Source organism: Hyperolius riggenbachi, chromosome 3 (assembly GCF_040937935.1).
Source record: "Hyperolius riggenbachi isolate aHypRig1 chromosome 3, aHypRig1.pri, whole genome shotgun sequence".
Classification (NCBI taxonomy): domain Eukaryota; kingdom Metazoa; phylum Chordata; class Amphibia; order Anura; family Hyperoliidae; genus Hyperolius; species Hyperolius riggenbachi.
Genome location: NC_090648.1, coordinates 477,094,591 through 477,106,700, shown reverse-complemented (window position 1 = coordinate 477,106,700; position 12,110 = coordinate 477,094,591). Strand labels below are relative to the sequence as shown.

The 12,110-nt window shown below is 44.8% G+C and overlaps 1 long non-coding RNA gene across 1 annotated transcript in view; it reads right to left on the bottom strand.

Annotated features, from left to right (window-relative positions):
* Positions 1-11,411: 11,411 nt before the first annotated feature.
* Positions 11,412-12,110, bottom strand: part of LOC137561710 (uncharacterized) — a 41,252-nt gene continuing 40,553 nt past the window's right edge. Inside the window, exon 3 of the long non-coding RNA XR_011030092.1 lies at positions 11,412-11,913. This is a non-coding gene — a long non-coding RNA (uncharacterized lncRNA). The remainder of the gene's footprint in view (positions 11,914-12,110) is intronic.

Genomic DNA, 12,110 nt, shown 5'->3' with positions numbered 1-12,110 from the left:
TGACTACATGGCGGTACAAAGCATGCTATCCGCACGCTTTTTGTCCTCATGCAAGGCCTGGGTTGTTGTGTCTCACAAAGCGTGGCCTTCTCCTCCTGCGCCTCCTCCTGTTCCATCACGTGTGCTGCTGCTGGGTTAGCGTTGCCGCGTGGTCCCTGTTTATTGAACCACTTATCTTTATTACATTTATGACTGCATGGTGGTACAAAGCATGCTATCCGCACGCTTCTTGTCCTCATGCAAGGCCTGGGTTGTTGTGTCTCAAAGCGTGGCCTTCTCCTCCTGCGCCACCCTCCTCCTGTTCCATCACGTGTGCTGCTGCTGGGTTAGCATTACCGGTCCCTTTTCCTGGAACCTCTTATATGTATTACATTTATGACTGCATGCCGACAAAAAGCATGTTACCTGTGCAAAGAAAACAGACATTTCCCGCATTTAAAAGACAGTTTTCCCTTTGAAACTTTAAAATCGATTTTCTCAAAAACTATAAGCTCTTTTTGCTAAATTTTTTTTTCCTCTTGTACCCACTCCCAAGGTGCACATACCCTGTAAATTTGGGGTATGTAGCATATAAGGAGGCTTTACAAAGCACAAAAGTTCGGGTCCCCATTGACTTCCATTATGTTCGGAGTTCGGGTCGAACACCCGAACATCGCGGCCATGTTCGGCCTGTTCGGCCCGAACCCGAACATCTAGATGTTCGCCCAACACTAGCTGCAGGTAGTGCCCACAAGGGAATGGTATTGGCAGTGTCCTTGGAGTGGCAAAATTTTATGACACCCATGCAGCAGCCCACCTCCAACACCGATCACCTGCAGAAGATGGTTAAGGACTACATGTCAGATGGCGTAGCCGTGTTGAACAATCCATCTGCACCCTTCAATTATTGGGTCTCTAAGCTACACATCTGGCACAAACTGGCAATGTACGCAATAGAGGTGCTGGCTTGTCCTGCAGCCAGCGTTATGTCCGAACGCTGTTTCAGTGCTGTCGGAGGCATCATTACAGATCGGCGTATCCGCCTCTCCACAACAAATGCAGACCGGCTGACACAAATTAAAATGAATCAATCGTGGATTGGAAACGACTACGCAACACTCCCCGAGTCCGACCCCGACCAAGGACCATGAACCCATTTCTATTTATTAATCACTGCATGGCGACAAAACTCATTGCTTTGCTTTGAAAATAATACAAGATTTTTGTTACCTGTGCCAAAAAAAACCTGACATTTTCCGCATTTAAAGGGATACTGTAGGGGGGTCGGGGGAAAATGAGCTGAACTTACCCGGGGCTTCTGATGATCCCCCGCAGACATCCTGTGCCCGCGCAGCCGCTTACCGATGCCCCGGCCCCGCCTCTGGTTCACTTCTGGAATTTCTGACTTTAAAGTCAGAAAACCATTGCGCCTGTGTTGCCGTGTCCTCGATCCCGCTGATGTCATCAAGAGCGCACAGCGCAGGCCCAGTATGGTCTGTGTCTGCGCAGTACACTCCTGGTGACATCAGCGGGAGCGAGGACACGGCAACGCAGGCGCAGTGGTTTTCTGACTTTAAAGTCAGAAATTCCAGAAGTGAACCTGAGGCGGGGCCGGAGCATTGGGGAGTGGCTGCGCCAACACAGGATGTCTGCGGGGGACCATTAGAAGCCCCGGGTAAGTTCAGCTCATTTTCCCCCGACCCCCTACAGTATCCCTTTAAAAGACAATTTCCCTTTGAAACTTAAAAATCGTTTTTCTCAAAAACTATAAGGTCCTTTCGGAAAAAAATAATTTCCTCTTATACCCACCCCCCCTGTCCACATACCCTGAAAATTTGGTCTATGTTACATGTAAGGAGGCTTTGCAAAGCAGGAAAGTTCGGGTCCCCATTGACTTCCATTATGTTCGGTGTTCGGCACGAACGTACCGAACATCGGGACACTGTTCGGCCGAACGTTCTCGAACCCGAACATCTGGATGTTCGCCCATCACTAGTGGCCGACACGCACGACATCAGACAGTGCATAGAGTGCACTGTCTGATGTTCACACTGCATGCGTTCCGGACCTGTGCGGTCCGGGAACGTATGCTGCACGCATTTTTTGCCAAAACGCGTGGCTGTCCCTTTCACTTTTCAGTGATGGGATCAGCCACGCAACACATACAAACGCGGAGGACATGCGTTCGTACGCGTTGCGTGGCCGTCTGCGTTTGTAATGTGAACGCGGCCTTAGTTAGTTAGTTATACGTTAGTAACCAAAAATTAAGCTTGAAGAACTGTGTTAAGCACAGGTAACCACAACACAATGCTGAGAGCCAGAACTAGTTAAAATAATTGTTCTTAGGCGCTTGCATTTTTGCTGTGGTGAAAAACACGGTCAAATGCAGGGCAAAGTGTCCACTGTGATTGGGCCCTAAAGGAGTTATCATTAAACTACAGTTCCAGTCTCCTTTATCATAGTTACTGTAGCCAGAACAAACATCAGGGTATCCTGGGGGAGGACAGAAAGAGAGAGAAGGAAGTTAATGGAATTGAAGAGCGGGAGGATGGAAGACGGGACGGAGAGACATAAGAAGATGCAGAAAAAAGCATAATGTAGTACATAGTTTCATAGTTACATACTGTAGTTATTGGGTTGAAAGAAAACATACGTCCATCAAGTTCAACCAGAAAATAAAGTATAACACCATGTTGATCCAGAGGAGGGTGAAAAACCCTTACAAGGCACGGTCCAATTAGCCCCAAAAGCAACTGTTCACCCTCTACTTTGTCTCATCTTTTAGGAGTCCAATACAGTCTAGAGGTGATCCTTTACCAGGGCCGGATTTACCATAAGGCACTGTAAGCACGTGCCTACAGGCGCCTGATGATAAGAAGGCGGCTTACACTCCTCCCCAATGATCTCCATCCCTGCTTCCCTGTGCAGATTCCTAATAAATGTGTAAATGAGAGGCTTCTCACCTTGCTCTTGGCATTCCACGGACGAGATCTCCCTTCAGTCGGGGGCACCTCTAGCTACTTAGTACTAAGGGTACCTCTAGATACCTTATACTTGGGGGCACCTCTAGCTACTTAATACTGATGGTACTTCTGGCTACCTAGGCCCCGTTCACACTTGCGTTTTGGCATGCAAACAGACCGGATCCAGATCGTATCAGGACCTGATCCGGATTGGAACCGTACGGTTCCGATCCGGATCCGGTCCGTTTGCATCAGGACTGCTTCAGGCTGCCATCCTGTAGGCCTCACCTCCACCTCCAATATACTGCCAAAACAGCTCCAGCATGTGTGTCACTGCTGCTCCACTCCAGATATGCTGGGCCCATGTGTCCCCATCCAAAATGGCCACTATAAATATGCATAGGAAGTGGGGTAGAACGTCCGGTGTTGTCTCCAGTGTGTTCTGTGCTTCCGTTTCCCATTGGTTTTCTATATCCGGATGGTGCAGTCAGGCTCCCATCCGGGTGCGTGGGCCGGATGAGCCGGACCAAAAAATAGCGCATGTTGGAAAAGTATCCGGAGTCCGGATTCGGTCCGGCTCCGTACTGTACGGAACGTACGCATGTGAACGTCTGCATAGCCTTTGCATTGCTATGCGGAACGTACGTTCCGTTTGTACAGTATACGGTCCGGATCCGATCAGGCGGATCCGGACAGGGAACGCTAATGTGAACCGGGCCTAATACTAAGTGGCACCTGTAGCTATGATGAGCAGGGGAAGTAAGGGAGAAGTGACAGCTGGGACAGCCAGAATACTTGTGGTGCAATTTGACAAGAGTTTGTAGGTCCATGGAGGGGAGAGTCTAAGGTGCCAGGACATCTGTGCCTATAGGCTCTTGTGAGTTAAATCTGGGCCTGTCCTGTACCCTTATTTCACACTGCAAATCGCAATTTTGATTTCCTATTCCGATTTACAATGTTCCCTGGATGCTAGCAACACAAGAAAAAATTTGCAGGAAAAACGCAGCATGCAGGACCTTTGCTGACAGTGAACTATCCGGGTTGGTAAACTAGGAATTGTAAAGCAAACCTGAAGCAAAAATAACCGCACGTGTAGTACAGCTAAGTGATGAAAGTGATATAGCAAAGAACAGAGTTCCATTTTCCAGTACAGGTAGAGTTAAGAAACTTCAGTTGTTATCTATGCAAAAGAGCTTATCTGAGCGATTCGCCCCAATGGGTTGAATACAGTCCTGCTTTTTGAAACACTTAAACAGCCAAGAAAGAGTGAGACACAGCTTGAGGTAAGGTTTTACTGCAGGAAAGTTCAAAGGGTCATTATGTTTGCTTTGTTTTATAGCTTAAAAGATGGAGTGGGGTTTTAAAACTGCAACTGTGACAGAATGATGCAATGTTATTAAAAAAAAGCCATATAACTGAAAATAAAAATATGAGAATACACATACAATTTATTATATATATATATATATGATATATCAATATCATAAATGTTTTTTTTTTCCACTTCAGGTTTGCTTTAAAGAGAATCTGTATTGTTAAAATCGCACAAAAGTAAACATACCAGTGTTAGGGGACGTTAGGGGACATCTCCTATTACCCTCTGTCACAATTTTGCCGATCCTCGCCGCATTAAAAGTGGTTAAAAACAGTTTTAAAAAGTTTGTTTATAAACAAACAAAATGGCCACCAAAACAGGAAGTAGGTTGATGTACAGTATGTCCACACATAGAAAATACATCCATACACAAGCAGGCTGTATACACCCTTCCTTTTGAATCTCAAGAGATCATTTGTGTGTTTCTTTCCCCCTGCAGCTATCCTTCACTGAAGTGTCAGGCTGTTTCTTCCTGCAGAGTGCAGACAGCTCTGCCTGTATGTAATTCCTCAGTATGTGAAAGCCCAGCCAGCTCAGAGGAGGATTTATCCAGCTTGTAAAAGATAAGAGAGAAGAGAGAAGCTGCCCTAATCTAAATAATACACAGGCAGTGTGCATAGAGGGGCCTGGAGGGGGGAGATGCATCACAGAACCACAACACTGAAGAACTTGACAGCCTTCCAGACACAGGCTGACAAGTCTGACAAGAGAGAGATACGTTGATTTATTACAGAGATGGTGATAGTAGAAAGTGCTACAGTAAGCCAGAACACATTAGAATAGCTTTTGGAACTTGTAGGATGATAAAAAACAGGATGCAATTTTTGTTACGGAGTCTCTTTAAAGAGAAACTCCGGCCAAGAGTTGAACTTTAATTTTTATCCCAATCAGTAGCTGATACCCCCTTTTACATGAGAAATCAATTCCTTTTCACGAACAGACCATCATGGGGGCTCTGTATGACTGATATTGTGGTGAAACCCCTCCCACAAGAAACTCTGAGGACCGTGGTACTCCTGGCAGTTTCCTGTTTGTGAACCTTGTTGCATTGTGGGAAATAGCCGTTTACAGCTGTTTCCAACTGCCAAAAAACCATGCAGCAGCTACATCACCTGCCAAACAGTAAAAATGTCACCATGTGATAAATGTCAGAATGTAAATCAGGCATTTAAGATTTTACAATGGGCAAACTGACTAAATCATTTATACATAATTATTGTAAAAATTAAGCACTTTTTTATTACATTATTTTCACTGCAGTTCCTCTTTAAAGGAAATCTCTAAGTAAACCCCCCCCACCCCCAATTCTTCCTACACCTTCCTTCCAGTGATCAACTGTGGCTAATTGCCCCTGTGGCTAATTTGCACAAATGCAATGCAAATCATTGCAGCTTGGAATTGGACCATTTAAATACAATAGAGAGGACATAAGACGAGGTTTAAGAGATGTAGGTAGAGAAAGTGGACCTGTAGGGGAATAAAGAACCACTAGGGGTTACTTAACTTGGAAGGAGGAAGACTCTGGATTCTAATGAGGCTTCTCCGTGTCCTTCTGCCAGTCCGATCCATCGCTGGCAGCCCCAAACGCTGAGCCACAATATTTCCATTGCCTGCCTTATGCATGCTCACTAGCAGCTCTGCGCTCGGGCTTTCGGTGGAAATAGCCCAGACTGATCATGTCCGGTCCACTGCACAGGTGCACACTCAAGTCTGCGCATTAGAGTGGACCCGATAGGGCTCGCCTGTTACAACTTGAGCCTAAGCGGAGAGCCGCTGCTCTCTCCCTGTGCAAGGCTCCTGGCAAGCAGTGACAAGACGATCTTCGGGGGTCCCAGTCAGTGGCGTAGCAATAGGGGTTGCAGAGGTAGCGACCACATCGGGGCCCTTGGGTCAGAGGGCCCACGAGAGGCCCTCCCTCAAGCGCAATATTAGCTCTCTATTGGTCCTGTGCTGGTAATAATCACTTCTATAGATGCTTTAACCTCCTTAGCGGTCTGGACGAGCTCAGCTCGTCCAGTACCGCCGGAGGGTGCCGCTCAGGCCCTGCTGGGCCGATTTATTTCAAATAAAAAGGAGCACACGCAGCCGGCACTTTGCCAGCCGCGTGTGCTACCTGATCGCCGCCGCAGCGGCGAAAGAGGGTCCCCCCAGCCGCCCGAGCCCAGCGCAGCCGGAAAAAAAACAGTTCCGGCCAGCGCTAGGGGCTGGATCGGAGGCGGCAGACGTCAGGACGTTGGCTGACATCCATGACGTCACTCCGCTCGTCACCATGGCTCATTGCAGCCTTCCTTGTTACTTCTGATCGCCGGAGGCGATCAGAAGTACGCACTAGGAGCACCCTCTAGTGGGCTTTCAGCTTGTAATAGTTTTTTTTTAATAAAAAAAAAACCCTCCCGCAGCCGCCCTGGCGATCTTAATAGAACGCCAGGGAGGTTAAATAGTAGTAATCATTAATAAAGTTTCCCATCCCCTATTTGCACCTCTCACACTGTTGTTGTCCTTGGCAGGTTGTGGTGCGCCATTTTAATTGTTATGTTAGAGTGCTTGGGGGGCCCCATGTAAAACTTGCATTAGGGCCCATAGCTCCTTAGCTATGCCACTGGTCCCAGTGCTGGATCCTTTAGGATCCAGAGGCTTCCACCTCCCGATATAAGTATTTTTTTTTTTACTACAGGTACACTTTAAAGAATAGGAAAAGAGGTAACAGAATAGGAGGGGAGTATAAGAAGAGCAAAGCAGAATAGCAGAACAGAAGAGTGCAAGAAAGGGTAAAAAATAAAGGGGATGTGAAAAAAGTAAGTGCGTATGTCTCTGTGTGTGCGTACCAGTGTCGGTGTGTGTGCTAGTGTGTGCACATGTGTGCACGTCCGTGTTACTGTGGGCATGTGTGTGCTAGTGTGTGCATATGTGTATGCGTCCATGATGATGTGTGCTGGTGTGTGTGTATATGTGTACGCATCCATGATGATGTGTGCTAGTGTGTGTGTGCATATGTGTACACGTCCATGATGATGTGTGCTAGTGTGTGTGCATATGTGTATTCGTCCATGATGATGTGTGCTAGTGTGTGTGCATATGTGTACGCGTCCATGATGATGTGTGCTAGTGTGTGTGCATATGTGTACGCGTCCATGATGATGTGTGCTAGTGTGTGTGCATATGTGTACGCATCCATGATGTGTGTGCTAGTGTGTGTGCATATGTGTACGCGTCCATGATGATGTGTGCTAGTGTGTGTGCATATGTGTACGCGTCCATGATGTGTGTGCTAGTGTGTGTGCATATGTGTATGCGTCCATGATGATGTGTGCTAGTGTGTGTGCATATGTGTATGCGTCCATGATGTGTGTGCTAGTGTGTGTGCATATGTGTACGTGTCCATGATGATGTGTGCTAGTGTGTGTGCATATGTGTACGCATCCATGATGTGTGTGCTAGTATGTGTGCATATGTGTACGCGTCCATGATGATGTGTGCTAGTGTGTGTGCATATGTGTACGCGTCCATGATGATGTGTGCTAGTGTGTGTGCATATGTGTACGCGTCCATGATGTGTGTGCTAGTGTGTGTGCATATGTGTATGCGTCCATGATGTGTGTGCTAGTGTGTGTGCATATGTGTATGCGTCCATGATGATGTGTGCTAGTGTGTGTGCATATGTGTATGCGTCCATGATGTGTGTGCTAGTGTGTGTGCATATGTGTACGCGTCCATGATGATGTGTGCTAGTGTGTGTGCATATGTGTACGCGTCCATGATGTGTGTGCTAGTGTGTGTGCATATGTGTACGCGTCCATGATGATGTGTGCTAGTGTGTGTGCATATGTGTACGCATCCATGAAGTGTGTGCTAGTGTGTGTGCATATGTGTACGCGTCCATGATGATGTGTGCTAGTGTGTGTGCATATGTGTATGCGTCCATGATGATGTGTGCTAGTGTGTGTGCATATGTGTATGCGTCCATGATGTGTGTGCTAGTGTGTGTGCATATGTGTACGCGTCCATGATGATGTGTGCTAGTGTGTGTGCATATGTGTACGCGTCCATGATGATGTGTGCTAGTGTGTGTGCATATGTGTACGCGTCCATGATGTGTGTGCTAGTGTGTGTGCATATGTGTACGCGTCCATGATGATGTGTGCTAGTGTGTGTGCATATGTGTACGCGTCCATGATGTGTGTGCTAGTGTGTGTGCATATGTGTATGCGTCCATGATGTGTGTGCTAGTGTGTGTGCATATGTGTATGCGTCCATGATGTGTGTGCTAGTGTGTGTGCATATGTGTATGCGTCCATGATGTGTGTGCGTGTGCGCGCCCACGTTGGTGTGTGTGCGCTAATGTGTGTGCTTCTGTAGTGTGTGTACTTCTGTGTGTGCGTCCAGTGGTGTAGCAACAGGGGGTGCAGAGGTTGCATCCGCATCAGGGCTCGTCCTCAACCAGTGTTAGCTCTAGTCCTGTGCTGGTAATAATTACTTTTATAGATGCTTTAAATAGTACTAATCATTAACAAATTGTTTCCCATCCCCTTCTTGCACCTCTGACACTGTAGTTGTCCTTGGCAGGTTTTGGAGCGCCGTATCAATTGTTACGTGGAGCCTGCCTGGGGGTCCCCAATGTAAAACAAAAGTTGCACCAGGGCCCATAGCTCCTTAGCTACACCCCTGTGTGTGTCAGTGATGGTGTGTGTGCGTGTATGTGTGTGATTTTCCCTAAAACAGGAATCAAGCATCTATCTGACACATAAGACTACAGCCTTGACACAATATTTTTGGATGCATTTTCAGCTCTTCAGTAACGAGTTAGTCCGGATTAAATTTGACTATCAGATGCCAATTAGTTTCTCTGGTTGGTGCTCGGGCTCCGGCACACTCAGCGCCATCCCCCCCAAATCCTCCCTTTTATCTGCGCTCCAAGTCCCTCCACTGTGCCTGAGGCTTTGTCTTCCGGGACTCTCCCACAGCAGGTTTGCTACCTAAAGACTGCAGCGGCATCGTAGCCATAGGGCAGGGGCCCGCACCGCTTGTTTTGCCAGAGTTACTTTCATTATGCTCTGTGTAGTCACTTCTCAAAAAATCTCATCAATGCTGGAGGTTCCCTGTAGGTTATCTCCGTGAGAAAAATAAACACCGTGGGTGTATTCTGCCGTGCTTGTCGCTGCTACAAGGGGCATCCGAAGAGTTACAAGAACAAATTGTGATGGGGGAAAGATTAGCAATTAGCTGCATGTAATTGATTGTAAAAAAAAAAAAATACTTAATAATTGCTAAGCAGAGATTTGTACAGGTAGGTCAAATATTTACCGAGCTGTGAGATTGAAGTCGTCTTTATAGGGGCTCTGTAGAAGATGAGAGAGACTGTGCCGGGTGTGCGTCACCCTCGCTTACCTTTATTTTCTAACCATTAGTGAGAACACAACAGCTGGGATTTATTATTTGTAGAGCTATTATCTGTTATTATGGTTATTATACTTGTAAGTGACATCATCGTTTTCCTGGCACAGAGAATTTATCCACTTAGGATATATTGTAAGTGTTGGCCTTGATGCCTTCACACCGGTCTATTGTGATTTGTAAAAATTTAGCTTAAAGTGAACCTCCGGACTAAAAATCTACTCAGCAGCACTGAAAAGGCTTGGTGTTTCTTTAACAGTTTCACAGCATCAGAACTTTGTTTTTCTTACTAAAGCATCATTTTTAACTGCATTTTTAGCTAAGCTCCACCCATCTATGAAAACTGCCCTGGCTTTTTTTCCCTGATGCTGTGCAAAGCATGATGGGATTTCCTATGTTGTTATTCACGTTGCCTAGCAACTGGGAGGGGTGATCAGCACACAGGACAGTTGGTACTGCGTCTCATGCTCCCTGTCACCTCCTTTCAACCAAAAAGATGGCTGCCCTCATGAAAACAAACATTTGCCTGTTCTTTTAAAACAGGGTGGGTAAGATATTATGTTACCTATCTATTTTAATTAACTTAATTAATGTAACTTAATGACAGTATGTTTGTTTAGGCTGGAGTTCCTCTTTAACGATATATCGCCGTGGATAGGCCGACTTTTCGACACCCACACTTTGGGTGTAAAATGAAAAGGGCCAGCCTATCTGGGGGGGTGGATATATCAGCGGTGATGTGTGTGGCTACCCCTGTATGTAGCATACACTGTATATATATATATCTTTAAAAAAAATATCAAGGGTGATGTGTGTGGCTACCCCTGTATGTAGCATACACTGTATATATATATATATATATACTGTATATACTTCATTGAAAATTGAAGGTTTTGTGATATCCTACAGCTTATTGCATAACATTGGAAACTGCTATACCTTCCAATAGAATGTTTTGAAAACAAAAAGAAGGGGGGTTTAGGGTAAGGCATCAAGAAAGGGGGTTTTAGGGTTAGGCCTCAGGTAGGGAGTATTTTACTACAATAATTTACGCTATTTACACTTAGAATATCTGTAGATATTAACAATAATTTTATTATTAACAGGCGCCCAATTTCCCTTGCCCCCCTATTTCATGCACGCACTAGAGGTTCCAGGAACAGGAAGAGAAAGAAAAAATTCCCCAATAGTGACAAAGAAAGCAGTAAAGATTCTGACATATTTTTACAGTATGTACAACTACAACATTGTTTCCCTCGGGTTCTGCTTTAAGTTGTGGCGCATTACAATTTACTTTACAAACTGTGCCCAAAGCTAAATCATTTTTGGTGCTGGTAATAGATTCACTTATTATTAACAAACATCCATCATTTCCAAAGCTATTATTTTAGATTATTGTTGTCTTTTATCTGCCATTAACATGATTTCCAGTAACATTAACATCTATTAATCTGCAAACTTTGTGTTTGTTTTCAGATGTAATGCCGCTTAATAGCTGTAATTCCGAAAATGTAATGCAAATGCAACACAGCACTATACAATTAAATAGGGGGAAAAAAATACATGAAATTGCTAGCTTTAATCATTAATTATTTTAATAAATAGATCAGCAATAATTATCAGCAGTGAGTATAAAACAAGCCAGTGTGCTTTAATTATTATTTTTTTTAAACATTCTTTTCATTGAAATGTGATGACAGTTAATTAAATAGCAACACGCTCCATGAAGCTATATCCCTCCTGGGGTCAGAAGGGTATTAAACAAAGTTGAGAAACATAATAATTATGTTTTCATTTATAGGTTTGTGATTACGTCCACTTCCTGTTTTTAAAAAAAATATTTTCTATTCCTGTGCACTTTGTTGGCTTTATCTGTGCCTTTATGCTACATGTAGGTTTTTGTTTTTGTTTTTTCAGTTTCAAAAAGGTTTTTATTCAAGTTAAAGAGGAACTGTAACCAAGGATTGAACTTCATCCCAATCAATAGCTAATACCCCCTTTCCCACGAGAACTCTTTACCTTTTCTTGAATAGATTATCAGGAGGGGGTCTGTATGGCTGATATTGTAGGTAAACCCCTCCCACAGTGTGATGTCAGGAACTAGATCCTGATAGGTTACTGTCTGTGAGCCTTGTTGCATTGTCCTAAATAACGGCTGTTGGCAACTGCCAAACACCAAGTATCTTCCTCTGTTCATATGTATATCTATAAAAAAACAAAAAACAACCATTTAGCCTATCACATTGTTAGGGGGTGTGGTTAAAGATTACGGCTGTTGGTGATGTCTGTTTTTTTTTCATGCCTGCCAGTAGTAAAGATGATGACATGCAGGCTGATTGTGGATCAAACAACATAAGCAAATTACATGGTAATTATCAATCTTGTCTTAATCTGTCTTTTTT